General features: G+C 38.4%; 1 protein-coding gene and 1 long non-coding RNA gene across 2 annotated transcripts in view; one reads left to right on the forward strand and one right to left on the reverse strand.

Moving 5' to 3' along the window:
- Positions 1-18,119, forward strand: part of LOC124170886 (protein spaetzle 3) — a 192,533-nt gene that overhangs the window by 14,565 nt on the left and 159,849 nt on the right. The gene's annotated exons all lie outside the window — the stretch shown is intronic.
- Positions 5,459-6,906, reverse strand: LOC124170888. The gene is made up of 3 exons (XR_006867605.1): positions 6,869-6,906; positions 6,686-6,786; positions 5,459-5,654 (listed from the first exon to the last, which is right to left on the reverse strand). It is a non-coding gene; the product is annotated as an uncharacterized LOC124170888 (long non-coding RNA).

The raw sequence follows: 18,119 nt of genomic DNA on the forward strand, positions 1-18,119 counted from the left end.
CAGCGCATCCTCACGTGCGAGACGCCACGTGCGTAATTTCAATTTTTCCAGCATTTTGTAGAAACAAAAGTTACTGCCACTGGAGAAAAAGAGCATATCAATGGAGTATGAAAGGTGTGAACTATATAAAAATAATACTAGTTATCATTGACAAATCGAGCTTGAATTCATGTGGTTTATTGCTTTGGAGTAGTAACATTATTTAATTCAATTCCTCGGCAATGTGAAGAAAGTACATCGGACAGGGAGCAATGAGCATCAATGCGAATGTAAGTGATACCTCACTATCAATTCCGCTTCAGTACAAACGCCATGCTACTATCAGAGGTGTCCCCCATCCAGTAAGAAAACCTCAAAACTGGAGGTCAAACCATCCCGAATCGAAAGCAATACATTCAAATTACAGTTTACCAATCTAACAAGGAGTAACAATGCTTAAAATAGTTAGATATACATGAAAATGGGTGAAAAGTTGTTTACTGATTACGGCAGGCTGACGATATCTCGCCTCTATTATCAAGGTGCAGGTGTTACAAGAGCTAATAAGAGAGAGCCAATAAGCTTAGCGATTGAAGAAGAGAAAAAACAAAAGCAAATCCGGAGGCGAAAGAGGCATTTTCACCTCGTCCGGTTTGTGATGAAATATGCTTAAATTTTGGTTTCCGAATGGTCTTAAGGAAGTAAGAAATTGGAAAAGGCAAGCTGTAGACCTTCAATGTCGCTGATAGATCGAACCATGATCGACCATAACCTCTATCGATTCCTCGTCTTTTCGCAGTCGCTGTCCACTCAAGCGGATCGAGCGTAGTCTTGTTCACTCATCGAAGTTGACTACTCTAGCCGTTGACTGGAAAGCAGTCATGTGTGATACAGATGAATCGTCGAGGACGCCATCCATATCGATTCGACCTATAAGCGAAGTTCAACTTAGAACGCAGCAGGAAGCAAAATCTAGGAATGTATCGCAAGCGACAAAAGCCGATTTTACTGCGGAAGTAAGTACTACAGTGGCATATGGCTTTGTTTCACTTTACCACTTTCGAGGAATCATTGGTTTGCCACAATTTAATTTCATATGCTTCCAAAGAAAAGGAGATGAAAATGTTTTTCTCCGCAACCGTCTTTTTTTCTGCCTCTGTCATTACATCTACATCTACATAATACCCTGCGAGCCACCTCTAGGGTGTTTGGCAGGGGGTGATCAATCACCAGTATGTAGCATGCATTTGGACTCCCAAAAAGCATTCGCCTTGACCGGGATTCGAACCCGGATCCCCCGATTTCCGGTCGAGTGCTTTAGCCAGTTAAGCTACCGAGGCGTCCAAGCTTACGAAGCGCTTCGGAACTCTTCGGACACTTCGGTGTAGGTTATGGTGGGAGGTGTGGTTTTTAAGCTACTGTCATCACAGTCGACCAGTCAACCAGTGAACTTGTCAATGGTCGACTCCTCTGGCAGTCGCATTGGAAGCGTGAACGCAGATTCAAGGCTCTTATCCTCCTAAAAGGATATTCATTCCTCAGCCAAGGATCACCGTCAGGGGAAGAGTGGTAGGAGCCGGCGACAAAACAGATCGCTGAGCTCGTCCACGCGTCCATACGTCACGGGCAGGAGCAAATCTGCCCACTGGCCTTGATGGGGCGCCCGTCACCCAGTGATTCAGGCACGTGACTCAAGGGGGGGGGTGTCACGCCCGAAGGGGGGGTTTGGTGGCGGCTTGCACGGAAAGGCCGCAGTCGTGACATAAGTCCGTGCGAGGGGACGCTTCAGCCAGTGTGAGGAGAGAGTTTGCTGTGGGATTTTTTGGCAGCAGTCGAGAGGCGGGGATTTTGATGCTGGCTGCGATGGGGAGACACGAGAGGAGGCTTCATTCACGCACCCAACCGCCGCTTCAGTCACATACGTTTGGTTTGGATGGCAAAGCTCACATAGAACTAAGTCACACATAGTTTCAACGAAAATGATAGTTTGGCTGGATAGAGTGGAGCTCGCCCTCGGCATGTAAGCTACACTTCGAGGAGGAAAGGCTGTCACTTACTATCCGTGCGTCTCTGCCCACCGCCAAGATTTATTACAAAGTGAGTGTTCAAATGCTCTACCTAGGTTTGAACCCAGGACCCTTGTATCAGTAACCACACTTCAATGTATGCATCACTTGACTTTGCTGGCGATTCAGCTCGAGGAGTGCTATGGAAAAATCAGCCCTTGCCAAGCACATGGCGGCAACTTGAAGTTAACGCTTTTTAGCCGTGAATTGTGTGAGGCCTGGTCTCACTCTCGGGAAGGATGGAGCCTCTTCGCTCTCGAATCAATTTTCTGTTCGTCTCCCAATCGAGCGTCCCTCAAAGTATCCTTTACGTCTTCCGCAAACACTTCATCCTGCAGCTTGTTAAAAAGATTAATTCTAGAGTTTAAACAACATTCAGAGAGTGGTTAACATCGTTATTGTTGCAGGACATTGCCCTCCATTACAAATTAGATGAGATGGTATGTGCGCAGTGAGTTTAAAAGGCAAAACAATATCATCGATGAACTGTGTGATCCGATAAAATGACTTAACTGTGCATTTCAAATTATATTTCCATGGAATAGTGGCACATAGCACGAGAAATGTCTTTAATTCACATGCGTTCACAACACAGTAATAATTTCACACGTTGTTTTGGTGTGCAAGACAGCGGCAAAACAAAACTTACACGCCCTATTAAATTATACACTTCCACGAGACTCTCGAAAGTCTCGAAATACAGATGTACGTCCTGAATTGATGATTTACTTAGCTTTATCTCGAAAACTATCTTCTGTTAACATGAAGTAAATACTACGTTTTTCTTAAGTATAAAATTTTTGATTTAATTCAAAAATAACTTCTCGATAAATTATCTAACTATAAAAAAGAATTTTTGTTGAAAAGTCAATTTCTAAATGCATGAGGGAGACTTCTGGAGCCAAGTAAGGGAGTGTTAACCCCTCAACGTCGCCATGCGTACCCGGTACGCTTCCTGATCTTCTTAATCTAAAAAAGTTTCTCCGTTAGATGTTGTATTTTAAATTAAAAGAAATTACTCTGTTTTTTAAGGTATATTTTTCTTTCCAACAAAATATTCATAGTGATTTTATGTCTTCAAGTTCTTTAAACGATGAAATTCTGTTTGAAACCGGCGAGTTAATGAATTTGGTCTAAAAAATGAACGCCTTTCTTCAACTGCACTGAAAGAAAAAATTGGTTGTGGTATCCAAGAGTTGGATCCCACACCCAATTTAAATGGATGCTGGGGCGCCATCCAATTAGTTGGATGAGGCAGCCATTTTAAATGGCTGTGTAAGAGATGGCTGTGACAACCAAATCGTTGGATACCTCAGCCAGCGTCGTTGCGTCTTATGCCCATCTATATTGGATGCCGCAGCTTTGCGAAATTGTTGCCGTAGCGTTTAATGAATGGGTAATATTTTAGCGGATATTATAATTATTATTACTAGTGACACCAGTTAAATATTGTATGTAGGTTATATAATAAAAGATAACAATGATATTTTAATACACGCCTTTATTAAAAAATGGAAGAAACTTTTTATAAAGAAATTTAAAAAACATACATATGCTAAAAGTACTCAAGAAAATTTTCCACATTTTTCCAAACAGAACATTCTACAATGCCAGATTTATCAATCCTGCCAAGACATCTTCATTATCATAGTTATCAATATCCCGTACACTTTCCTTCCTCTCCTACAAATATGTGTGACTTGCTTTTGACTTTTACATCAATGACAGAAATAATTGGCTTTAAACTGTAGTAACAAAGCCCAATAAGTCATTTAACCCCAAATTATCTTCAAGAATTCCAAAGAGAGAAAAAAGAATTCTCTGCTTGCCAACCTCTGCATCAGCCTCATTTCCATACCTATGCATACAATTTATGCCTTCCACAAGGATGTTAAAGACCTTAGAGTTTTTGTATTTTTTTCTATTTGTACAATGAAAAAGGAGGGCTAAAAAGATATTTCCTAATAATGAGGTGTTTAGTGGCGAGACATAGAAGTATAAGTGCCCCTCACCTTCTAGCCGTCCTTTTACTAATTTCATGTTCATCAACTTATAAAAATCTACATTGTTCTCCTGTGACGCACTCCCCCTAACGGCAAAGGGACTTTTATCTTACATTTCCACTTGGGCATGATTTAAGTGGCTTCGAAGAGCTCATATGAGAGCGGGTATTCTAACTGCTTCCATCTGTGGCTAAATGTTTTCTACTTTTAATATCCGGAATTTATTTTCTTTTTCATCATGGCAACTATGACGAAGGCGTGACTACTTAAGACGTGGCGTGGTCATTTATATCCGCATGGGACCTATGAGACCCATTAGTGTCTCGTGAGTTTACCACACATTAATATTAGGCTCTCAAGGAGATGGACCGTGACGTCTCTTGTTTACTTAAATGCATTTTTTTGACCTCAATTTCGTCCCTCAGCTGAATCAGTCTTAGTGGACCATGGCATTAGTGGACTATCTTTCTTGAATCCTCCTTCTAGTAACGGCAAGATTCTCGAGAAGAACGGAGTGAAATGAGTTCACACTCGATTTTCAAGGAATTAACTGTGCGTACTTTGGATTCATGTGTCGAAGATGAAGTTTTTCAGTGCTTCTTGTACAATCAAATGGTTTGAAGTTGTGTGTGTTCCTTTTCGTTTTCTTTGAAAGTGTGGTTTAATAGGCAAAAGTTGTGCCCATTCTGTTCTCAGGTAGCCTGTTATTTTTGTTTGCATTTTTAGACTCCCTATTTTATGTCACCTCTAGTTAATGTAATTCAAAAGAGTCCTTTTCTATCTTAAGTGGAATATTTACCTCCTATAACTTCAGGGAGAAGTGAATAACATAATAGATAACAACTTCCCAAAAACCCGGTCATTCCAACCCCTGTTTCGACATATACACAATTCAACAGCCAAATATCGGGAATAGATATCAGGAAGATGAAAATTCTGCAAAATGTAAGTACAAATTTAATAAGTGGTAGTCCAAATTCCATGGTATAAATTTTGAATAATGATTAGAATGCTATAAACATTAGAGCTGGAGGTTTCACTAATTTTCCGATGTCTATCACATAAAATTACCCAAGATATTTTAAATACATCTAATTAATGTAATACTGGAGGCAACGTATGAGCACGTGTAACGCACCTTGCTAAAGACACTTGTTAGAGGCTAAACATAAATGAAGAAGTATGTGTACACAAACATCGTAGTCCCTCAAAATTTCTTAGAAAACATAATTTTTACTGTAGCCATCACTGTATCGCGAGCATATTCAAATTTGACATGTGGCAAATCTTGGCAAGGGGCAGAAAAAATCAGTTGCCTTACACACTCACAATAGATTTTTGATGATATATAGTCACGTACATATATCAAATGATTTTCAAGAGATGAAAGATTTTCAATAGTCACAAAATTCATAAATACATTAACGTCAATTCAAATAATAAATGATAGTCTATATCCTTTTAAAATGATACTACCTTCGTGCTTCCGAACATGAAGTATTTTATCACCTTTCATTTACTTTTTCTGAAGGCCCAATGGGAGGCACTTGACATTCAACGTCCTCTCTCGTCAACATCATTAGGTTTGTATAGTCAATGTATTCATCTGCAAAAAGAAATAACTATGCCATTAAAAATACTCATGCTGGAAAAAGAGCTTATTTAAGATTCCATTTTAATTATTTCTGAGATCAAAGAAAGAATGCTGTTGAATGAATGAATGATGATCAAAGAAAGGTAATACTCTTGCTAAATAGTCTTATTTACCATACTTAAAATCTCTACACCATTAAATACGTGTTTCGTTTATTGGTTCCTCTTTTACAGTTAGTTGCCTAGGTTAGACATGAAAAGACAGCAACTTCCTACTCTTAGCATAAGCCATTAATGCATTAGATAAATCAGCATCCATTTTTTGAACGTGTAAACATCAGGAGTTAGTATATCAGGAGAAAAATTATAGATAAAATTCTGTGATATGTTACACAGCTTCGAATACGGGCAGAAAAGGTCTATATCGACCTGAGTTCTAAATTTCGCGATACACAGTTCTGAATTGCAGCTCATACGCATGATATTGTATGCATTTAGAGTACAGGCCTTGAATAATTAGTATACAAGTGTCTGCATTTCACTTTGCGTAGTGATACTCAGGCTATAGTTTGCATGAAATTATCATTGATAATGAAATCCATATCCAAATGATAACTATCAAGTACTTTTTCACAAATTTTTATCTCATTATAGCCTTTTTTGATTCACATGATATCACATCTTTCATGAGAGTCTGGCTTCTGGTGATGATCCTCGAGTTGACACACATTTAGTGGATATTGAATTTGTGGAAAACTGCTTGAAAATTTTCCTTAATGGATTAATTGAGAATTCCAATGTATCATTTAGTAATAGTGCTACGCATGTACTAAATGCAAGCTAAAATGTATTAATTCATTTAGTAACAAAAACCATAATTTATATGGCAGTCGTTGAAAATTGACCGGAATTATTTTCGAGAAAACAAGGGTTAAAAACACAAAATCCAACCTGAGGATAACATCAAATAACAAGATAAAACCTTTAACGGCGAAATATAATAAGAGTTGTGCATAGTAACGGAAGTACAATTAGCAAGCTTACCAGTAAATTTTCCCGCGAGACTGGTCAGGTCCAAAGTATCAAGAAAATCCCTAGTTTGATTATCCATATCTTTTCGTCTTCTTGTTCTAAGAAGAAGTGTTCTAAGAATATAAAAAAGTATTATGCCAATGGATGGCTATATTTTCACAAATGCTAGAGCAAACAGAAAAAACATTTACTTACCTTGAAGCACGCCAAACATGTGCACTTAAGAACTGTATGTAGTGATGGGTCGGTCATGAACGATCGAATCATGTGACCAGGGTCATCTCCGAGATTGATCGGTGAACGGGATCATTCAGATGACCGAGAGGGTCATTTCCTCACGTCGGTCGTTCGTGACCGTGGACGTTCTCCATCAGTCGCGATCGTCGGTCATTCATGATTGTTCTAGACGCAGGTCATTCGTGATCGTGGTCGTTCTCCGTCAATCGCCAGCCATTAGGTCATTCGTGATTGTTCATTGCATAGGTCATTCTCAAACACAGTCCAATCGCTATCATTCTTCGAAGATGTCGCGGTTGATGATCGTTACTCGCGACCTGAATTGACCGTTTTTGACTGCTCTTTCACTCGTCGTGATGAATGGCATGGGCATGGTATTGCAATCACTTTTAGGGGCAACGTTCGTAATAATTTTAAAGTTTTCTATAATCGACATTTCAGGGTACCTATGGCGTACATATCTTAAGTGATATGCCGAAAATCTTGAGAGAGCCCATTTTTCTTTCATGCCTTTCAATCAGTTCCATTGTTTACAGGGGCGGATCCAGGATTTTTTTCTGGGAGGGGCACAAGCAAGGCCGTATCCAGGATTTTGTTCTGGGTGGGGCACAAGGATACCTCGTAATACAAAACGAACGCAATGATAATGGGACCGTATTAAAAATCATGCATATCATTGAGGGTCTGGGGGGGGCACGTGCCCCCGTGCCCCCCCCCCCCTGGATCCGCCTATGATTGTTTATATTGACTTTCCATATTAAAATATTGATCACTAACCCTATGCCCCACGAATGATTGGAAATTATCGTTGATTCTGTATCTTGAAAAACAATGAAAGGAGTGTAATAAACAACATTTAAGGCACATTCTGTATTTGTAAATGTTTTGGAAGTAATTAAGATAAAAATTAACTAGTTTCTGGTTTTAACAAATGAAAAAACTTTATAGATTAATGATAATAATAACAACTCATCTCTCTTTTAACAAGCTACATACGAAGCTCGTAGATATTGCCCTTAAGTAGAGAGCGATCAGCGGGTCATGATTGACAACAGGGTAGTGATTGCCCCCTCGGTCGTGATTGTCTATGCGGTCGTGATTGTCTACGCGGTCGTGATTGCCTACTCGGTCGTGATTGCCGTCCACTTTCCACAATCATGACCTCCCGTTCATGACAGAGTCACTCAAATGAATGGTCACCGTGATTGGGATCACGAGAATGACCGACTAAGTCCATCACTAACTGTATGGCATTTTATCGCTAGATGGCTCTGGCGTAGAAGCAATATTCACCACCGAGTTGGCTGTGGGATCCAACTGTTGGATGAGCGATCTCTTCATGATTGGTGTGGGGACCAACACGTGGACCCTACAACCAAGTTGCGAGCGTCCAATTTAGTTGGATAGTACACCCAATCGCGTTGGCTGCCGTGTCTTTTGCAGTGGATACTGCATCCAACTTTCACTTACCCAATAAAAATTGGATGCCACATCCAATCCTTTTTTTGAGTGTGTACTTGAAAACTGCTGCCTATTCTGCTTGTGAGGCGTCAAGAAGGGTCAGCTCCTTTAGCACGAGATACGATATCTTCATTATTAACTCTCTGTCCTCCCTCTGATATTCCCTTGTGTGTCATCACCTAGAGCCCCAAGTGTGTCTGATTCGCCTCGTTAGTCCTTAGCGAAGGGACCATGTGCTTCGCTTTACATTTCTTTATTTTTTCTTTCGCGAACAGTAATCAACGAAGATTAGAGTCCTTCTGAACGATCAGCGTTTCCTAGGGCCCCCTCGAGATATTCTCTTGATATTTGATTTTCGAAACCACGCGTTTCAGTCCACTCGATCCGTTCATACTGCGTGGTGTTCTCTCAGGCAGAGAGTTGTCATTCTCGTCGGGTGCACTTCCTGTGCATGGCTATTTTTATAATTGGGGATCCGTGCTATGGCTTCAACAAGTAGAAAAATATTGCAATTCCCAATTGACGAAATATTGAAGAATTACTAGCAAGTGATTCAGACGAGTGTGTGAGTTCGGCAAGTGATGGAGAAAATTATATCAACGAACACTGAAATTGACGCTATGCGGCTGGAACACTGCGCAATCAAGGACGCTGTGTTTGAATGGTCAGTTTTTATATTTCTCCTGCTCTTGCAAGACTACTGAAAAGCGAATATGAGACTGACTTTGTTGAGACGTTAAGGTTGAACCAAAAGGATGTACCAAAATAGTTAAAGGAGATGAAACTGCAGAGGGACGAAATATGTGGAAAACATTCTGGGCCTATTTTTGTTCTTAAATGGATGGCAAAAAATTGTATTCATGATTTCCGCATTCCACTATGAAGAAATGAGAATAGTGTATACAGGCCAAAAAGAGACTCGGAAGTCTGTTTGTTTGTTAGATCATAATAAATTCATGGGTGGGGTGGATCTCAAGGACCTGTTATTGAATTCGTTCCTAATGAAAAGAAAACGCCATAACAAGTAGTCTAAGACGTTATTTAGGAGACTATTGAATGCCGAAGTCCTAAATTTATACGTTAGTCACTTGGAAAACATGCATAATAAATGGCCCTCTTATCATTTCGCGTGCAGCTGCTCGAGGTAATATTTTTGAAATATGTAACTCCATACGGACAGTTTGTACTAGGCCGTCACTCCATAGACAATTTACAACCAAGACTCAGAGAATTCCTGCAGCTGGGAAGAAATGAAAGCACCAAATGAGGTGTGCAGTTTGTGCCAAACATGGGAAAAGAAAAAACAGCGTGTACAGGTTTGAACAATGAGAAGTGGGCTTATGCTTATATAGCTTCGAAACATGTCACACAAAGCAGACTAACAAGTAAAATCATTTGAATATTTCCATATTGACGTTTGAAACAAGAGAACCTAAGTACCTACATGGCTTGATTCGGTAATAACAGAACGAAGTCAAAGAAATGGGTTTTGAAATGAAAGTCATGAATTTTCATGTAGGCGAAACGGGTAATACTATTGAAAATATACAATCGGTTATGAAATTTTTAACCATTTATCACTAAATTATATCATGCAATTATTTTAAATTAATGCATGGCATGCTAAAGATCACGCTGGGTAATGGAAACAAAATTTAAAATTTTGAAAACTGAAAATGTATCCATTGTGTTCATAGGATTAGATAAATTATTTAATAAATATTTATTCAAATTGTTTTGATAAATTATAATATGGTAACACATTATTTTATGTAAGTTTACAAAAATTTTCAACGATACTGATCCTATATCATGAAATTTATAAATTATTGAAAGATGGCATGCCAAAAATGCGAAGTCATTTAAATCTCATCCGATCGCTGGGACAGGATTAAATTAAATGATTACCGCTTTTGAGAGGTTGAACATCGACTATTTTCCCGAGTGCCGAGTTGTCGAGTTACTTTGTTCACCGTGCATTCTTCCACACTCTGAACCCTCTCGATGTACTCAAACGTACACTATATAACTCTATTCCTGTATTTTTCAATGTTTTAACCACATTGAGCGACTTGATAGAATTATTTTCGGTATCGCCTACTCAGAATGTTCATATTTTTCTTTATTCTTAAGTGTTAGTTAACACCAAAATACGAAATTCATTAATATAATTGGAAATATTTGACTAAATGAAGTATATATGTAATATTCATTCCGATATTTTCTTATTTTTCTTAAGTTTCTCGTAGTTTTCACTTCTTGGACATACATAAGACTATGTTCAACTCAATAACCTATCACTCACTTCCGGTTTGGCGAGACGTTGAACTGACAGCAGTCGTGCTCGAGGTGCGCTCTGATTGGCTAGCCGTATGATATAAGGATGAACATCAACCATGTATCTTACGGCTTACATCCATAGCATTTTGGCTCCCTTACGAATTACGTCTGTCAGCTCATGTCTCGTTGTAGACCAGCCCTTAGCCTTCTGCTGTGGAATTAAATGTAGTCAGAGGAGTTAAAGGTAAATTGAACAAAAAATGAACGGAGGTGGTCGATATGTGATTATCATTATTTCCATTATGTATCACTATCCAGTATATAGGCCTTCCTCTGGTGCTTTTCCTTCTTGTTTTCCCCCAATTACATTCCTCTCGTGATTGCTATATCCTATGACGCGACTCTTTCTCAGACGTTTGATGCCTCACAGTTCCCTTTTTTCTCCCATTCTTCGATACGACCCTCCGTTTCCCACGATATTCGCCCATCACATCGTCAACACCTGCCGCCACAACCACTAACGTCTATTTCCTGGTCATCTTTTCCAATTGTCCAATTTTTTTTATTCGCTGAGTGCCACTGCCCACGCAAGTATTATCACATATTATTTTCCGTGTCTCCATTCTTACGATCTTGGAGCAGAGTAACGGTCTTTTTGCCTCGAATGCCGCCTAAGCTTGGGATTGGTGACTACTCTTTATGTTTGCAGTGCTTCTTTCATCCCAGGTAAAGATGCTCGGGAGATGAGTGGTCACACACATTTGCGTGAAATGCCATATGGTGTATTTTTACCAACCTGAACGATTGGAAAACACGCCGATCATTTAATAGAAAGCTTTACTTCTTGAACGAAACTTTCGCGAATCATGGGAAAATGAACACTTCACGTGCCCAGTCACAGTTCACAGGCTATGGTGCCTTAGAACTGAAGTTTGGTTCTTGAAATACTTGTCATGCCGTAGTTTATATGAATTACCGTCTGAAGGCATGATTTTTTGATATAGTGCCTTAAATGTTGACAGAAAATAATCATTTATGAACGACTCAACAGGAATCTTATTGGAATTCATTTAATTTGCAAAAGAATCGCAATCGAAGGAGTCAATTAAGATTAACTTTCAATATTCGTCTTCTGTTTGCAACATTAGTGATTTACTCTGTTACTTGTAAATTTAAAACGCTCAACACTATCGTCGGGGCACATGCGAGCTGTGGTCTTCCAATACCATAATAAACAAAAGAAAAAATATTTTGTGCGCAATACCAATTAATATCTTGTGGCTCAAAAGATTGCCATTAAGATGAATGGGCGCTTATAGAGCACAACATCTGTCTGGAAGCGGATTTTTCATACGCTATAGGTTTTGTTGTATACGTGGTGTAAATATCTCGAGGTAACTCGGTGATCCTTTTTTATAACCGTATATGAACGAAAAATTTCGACAGAAAACAGGGTCCACCATTTTGTATCGTATCGACGATAAATATCGCAAGAAAGTGAAGAAACTAGGGTGTATGAAGTGCTGATGAAATGTGGTACTAAGATAATATAGCTTTTATGCAATAAATCTGCTTTAAATGATTCATGGTCCAACATCTGTTGAGCACGATATTCACCGTAGCCAACGGCGAGCTTCGAACTGTGCCGCACGTTCGAAAAATCGATCTTAATTTCGGCGTCGCAGGTGGTCGCAATTATCCTTTTGGTGTCATACTCTATAAATTTTGTTGTATATGTTGTGTAAATATCTCGAGGAAACTCGGTGATCATTTTTTATAATCCTACATGAACACAAAATTTCGACGAAAAACAGGGTCCGCCATTTGGATCGTATTGGCCACAAATAATACAACTGAGTCGTGAAAGTTGCCAAAAATAAACAATAATAAATCGCATAATAACATTGTAAATTTTTGTTTCTATTGAATTACTACAGAAGGTGTGGCATTAGTTTTAACATGCTGAATTTCGAAAAAAATTCAATGGGGGCTATTTTTGCGAAATTTGTTCAACTTTGAGGCCAAAAAATTTTTAAAAAATTTACCTGTGAAAAACGGTTTGCGTCAAAAAATGCACTAATTTATTGACAACAACTGTGCAAATTTTCAATTTCCGCACTTTAAAAAATCGATTTTGAGGTTTTGTCCAGCTTTTTTCGATTTCAGCCCACTGCGCGGCGCCTCTTTCCTTGTTCCTTCCAATCCAATCCCCTCCCCGGGTGATCGGGGTAATCAGGGGCCGTAATCTGTATTTCGTCGGTGCCGCACCGGTCGGTTTCCCTTTCAAGCCCACCGACTGGACATCAAACCGTACCGACAACGGATTCCGCACCGACGACGACACTTTCAGCGATTCTGTAAGGTCGTCGGTTTCAAACCAGTCGGTACGGTTCCCCTTCCTTCCCAAACAGGGAAAATCCGAATATATCCGAAGTTTGACGTGTCTCCACCAATGAAAGAAGGGTAAAAACAAGTGAAGACTCATTGGCACAGTTGTTGTCGTCATTCTCAATCTTTTTATTTGCGGAAATTACGACTTATTGCTAGATTAAGATAAACGATATTGGATAAGTTGTTAACAATGCTTATATAATGTGTGGTAGTAATGCTGTACCTACAGAATCGAAGGAAACAATATTACAACATCACAATAAAGTTTGTATGTGATGGAGATTGTTGTTGCTGGAATGAATTATTGAAACTATCCTTGAGATCGTAGTTTCTTTTTTTAAATATTGGTTCCGCATAATGCTATTTATTCATGATTTGGTAATATAGTTGTCATTAATAAGTAAGTTCCGTATAAATGTTATCAACGGAATGTTATGCCATTGGCACCGTAGCAGACGAAAATAGCATACTATGGAACGTGAACGTAGGATTCAAATGCAAATGTAATATTAGAGGAACAAGTTAGGAAATTGTTATAAAAATATGGAGCTGGGTGCAATTAAAAGAAGTGTAATGACGAGGAAGTAAATAAATTGTGATTGGGTGAAATACATATGTATAAGTTGCGCATTCCAAGTGAGAGAAAATGATAATATTGCGGTAAACCTCATACTTATTAACAAATATCTTCTTTTATCGTCAAGGGAATCAATGGCTGACGATGAAATGAAATATAGTTGCCCGTTACAAATGAAAGAAACTGATACCGTTGTGGCAAACTTCATACTTAAATAAAAAGATCTTATTTCTATGCCGAGAGAAACGCCAAATTGATGATGGAGTGAAATAACAGTCGCCTATTCAGAGTGATATAAAGTGATAACATTGCGGCAAAACTCATATTTAATCAAAAATATCTTTTTTATGTCAAAGGAGCAAAAAAATGATGATAGAGATAAATAAAGCCTATTAAAAGCGAGTGAAAGTGCGGTAACATAAATGAGAGAAAGTCATTATATGTTAGCAAACCTCATTTTTATTAACCATTATCTTATATTTCTGTCAAGGTAATTAATATAGATGATGACACAGTGAATTATAGAGGCGTATTCGAAGGGGCAGAATAAGATAACATTGGAGAAAACCTCATTATTTACTCGGTGATGAGGTAAAAACAAAATAAAACGTACAATGCGCACCGGGGAATTCATGAAACGCATGAAACCCACTAGTCGGTGGCCGTACCGACACCTCTTTGCTGTCGGTACGTCTACCGACGATCTCCCGTCCTCTCGTCGGTGCCGCACCGACCGGGTTCGTACAGAATCGCACGACTTCTTACCAGGAGTCGGTGTGACGTCGCACCCGACGAATCGGTGCCGCACCGATCGGTTTGGAGTTACAGAATACGGCCCCAGCACGATTGGTGGGTCCCTGCCCCGGTGCGTTGTATCCTCGCACGGCTCCCCTGGGCCCTCATTTTTCTTTCACTCATAAGCAACAAACGCGGCTTGAGAACCAGTGAGAGTGCATTCGTTATCACCATGGTAAGGTACGAAAACCAACTAGACGTTAGTTAGCATAAATTAAGAGAGGATTTTTAATCAATTTTTATTCAAACGACCAACATTTGGTACAAAATGTAATCAACAGCAGGGACAAAGAAAAACACCAAACCCAATGTGTAAAGCACACCTCGCACGATAGCGATGTGGGAAGGCTACACTCACTACGGCCAGAGCGGAAGATATTTATGGACCCGGGTATATTCTTGGGTAAATATCCAAAATGATGGAATGCTTGATTTATGAGCTTAAGCCTCAAGTATTTATATTTAAGTGGTTAGTCGATAGAGGGTTATTATAATACATGTAATCTAAACGTTTGCGCGTATTTGACATATCATTAGTGGTCAATTTGATGTGCATCATAGGCTCGAGGAACGCAGCTCTCAGTTCCCCGAGTGCTTGATTTGCTCAAAACATTGGTTTCGTATGTGGTGATCTCTACCCTCACCTGTTAATTAAGTTATTACAACGGTTAAGGTTTACTAGGGTATTTATACGAATCAAGCCTCCTTCCCTCTTCCCGCGGTGAACTTCCCATTTTTCGACTCACAATGGGGAATTCCACTAAAAATGGATGATTATGCAATAAAAAATATCCTTCGTTCTGAAAATTACGGTGAAATCAGTTCTTCTCTAACCTACGTATTATTCGAAAAATTCCACTTTGAAAATTGTATAGTAATCTTACGCTCCAAACGACCCATCGCCATGTTGGCTGAGCGTGACGTCAGAGTCCAGTAAACAATGTTTACGTGGTGCCAGTAGACTATTTGTCCCAGTTTTAGAAAAACCTATTTATCTCTCTGTACAATGTATTTTTCATAGCATTATATGCTAATTTCATGATCAATCATGTGAAATATTTATCCTGAATAATTGACAGGTTTAAATAATGGATTTATAATAAAAGATGCAGCACAGTCTTGACCAATGGCGCTTATTGATTCTCTATCATCCTCATATACGGAGATTTCCAATGTATGAGATTAATAATGATAATAATAATTTTATGATAATTTTATTACTCCACACACAAATTACATGACAATAACAAAATTGAGTAATTTTAGGTAGCCGCGAAGGATAACCTGTTTGAGGCTACCATCCAAAATAATAATATTTATGCTTTACATATAGTGTAGCTCATTTTGTGTTACCATCATAATCTATACAACCAAAGTGCGTACATGAAAAAAACAACTAAAGTACTATTTATAATTCATTTACAACAATATTTTAAAACAAAATTTGTTCTACACTTTCTTTAGTGAGAAGCCAAGAATGTACATTTTGCAAAAACTTTTTTAAAGACTTTGAAATAAAACATGACTGGGGTAACAAATTAAAAACCTTTGGTCCTACGTCCAAAAAACATCTTTTAAACAAAGTCAAATTTGGTTGTGGTAAGGGCACACTTATGTTACGCAGGGTAAAGGGAGAAGGCAGGGACTGAAATATTTTAGAGTTGCCACTTCTAGCATAAAAACATCGTAGGACCTTATAAATATGTAGATGCCTCAACGGATGCAAACGCAAATGAAGAAAAAGTGGGAAGGATCTTTCAAATCTGTCCTTTTTCAAAATAATACGTACAGTTCTTTTTTGTAAAAAAACAGCAGGTTTCAAGGAGTTTAGATATGCGCCACCCCAACAAAAAATGCCATAGCTTAGCCTGGTATTTACTAAGGCGTTATAAATTGTCTTTAGAAAGCTTTCAGGACATGAATTTCTAAATTTCACTTGCAAAATTTCTAATGAAATAAAAATTTTGCCAGTGTGTGACGCATAACATTTGTGAGACTGTTAATATGTTGATTCCACTTCAAGGAATCATCAATTGTTACTCCTAAGTACTTAATACTAGAGACCCGTTCAATGGGTCTACAGCTATTGCATAAAGTTATAGGACAATTTTCTTCATGATAACGTAAAACCCAATCAAATTTGTACCTGTTACATAAGTTATAACATATATACTTCGTTATAGCTACACTCATATTCAATTTGTTGGAGGAAAACCAACGTCGCAAATTGATCAGATCAGACTGTATATCATATTTTACATCTACCCAGTTTAAACCTGAATAATTTAAGGCGACATCATCAGCAAATGCTGTCACATGACCTCTAAAATTGAAATTACATAGATCGTTTATATAAACAAGAAATAGGATTGGACCCAAGACAGAGCCTTGAGGCACTCGAGAAGTTATCATACTATAATTACTATAAACATCACCAATTTTTACACACTGCATTCTCGATGACAGGTAACTGTTAAACCATTTCAGTGGCATTCCACGAATTCCAGTCCTCTGAAGCTTAAAGAGTAGAATCTTGTGATCGATGGAATCAAAAGCCTTGCTAATGTCAATGAATAAGCTGCCAGTGCGTCGATTTGAGTTTATGGCTCTGTAAACATGAGTGAAATAATTTTCTAGAGCATCCTCTGTGCCCTTTTCACTTAAAAACCCGAACTCGTTTTTGCTGAAGAAGCCTTTTTTGTCTAGAAATTTAATTCATCTCGACTTGACTAGCTTCTCTATCATTTGGAAAATATCGATAGCAATGAAATTGGACGATAGTTGAGTATACTTGAACGATCCCCTTTTTTATATAAGGGCGTGACCACCGCCTTTTTCAACTCGTCTGGAAAACACCACTGATGAAACTTAGGTTAAATATATGTGTAACAATGGGAGCTAAGTCATCAATTACTAGTTTAAAAATTTCACTGTTTATGTTGTCGTAACCGGGGGTTTTGCTGGAAGGAAAGGATCTCACTAATTTAGCTATTTCAGCGGGGCAACTGGTTCCAGATACATTGATTCGAAGCTATGTGAATAACCGCAACACTCAGCGACGAATTCATCAATACCACTATCATTACTATTATTATTGCCATCAAAGGAAGAAACAAAATAGTCGTTAAATGCCGTAGCTATTTTAGACCGAGTAGAAGTGATACTACCGTCTATTTCCAGACAGATTTCAATTGGGCTGAGTGGTATGCGACCGGTTCTTTCTTTAAATATTTTCCACTGCATTTTAGAGTTTCAATTTGCTCCTTGGAATCTTTTTAAATAGTAGTTATTGGAGGCAATCCTGAGTTCCTTTTTTAAATTATTTCTACAGTTTGTAAATTCCTTTGCTAAACTTTCGTTTAGTGGATGGCGTCTATATTTTTTAAGTGAATAATTTTTCCTTTCAATAAGGTTTAGTAGATGACTAGTTATCCATGGTTTTAATTTTTTGCGTGTGTCATAAGTATTGAATTTCATTCTTGATTCAGATAGCGCACCTATTAGAAAATCATGAAATAACGAAAAAGCCTTTGATGCGTCTACTTCGTTAACAACTGAACCCCAATCTACTTCGGCTACTTTGATTTTAAAATATTCATAATCTATCTTAGTTTTGATAGGCGCAGTCGTTAATTTTTCTTTGCATAATGGCTCTTTCACGCTAATACAACAGCTAATCAAGGAGTGATCGGTTATTGCTTCATG

Source organism: Ischnura elegans, chromosome X, assembly GCF_921293095.1.
Source record: "Ischnura elegans chromosome X, ioIscEleg1.1, whole genome shotgun sequence".
Lineage (NCBI taxonomy): Eukaryota > Metazoa > Arthropoda > Insecta > Odonata > Coenagrionidae > Ischnura > Ischnura elegans.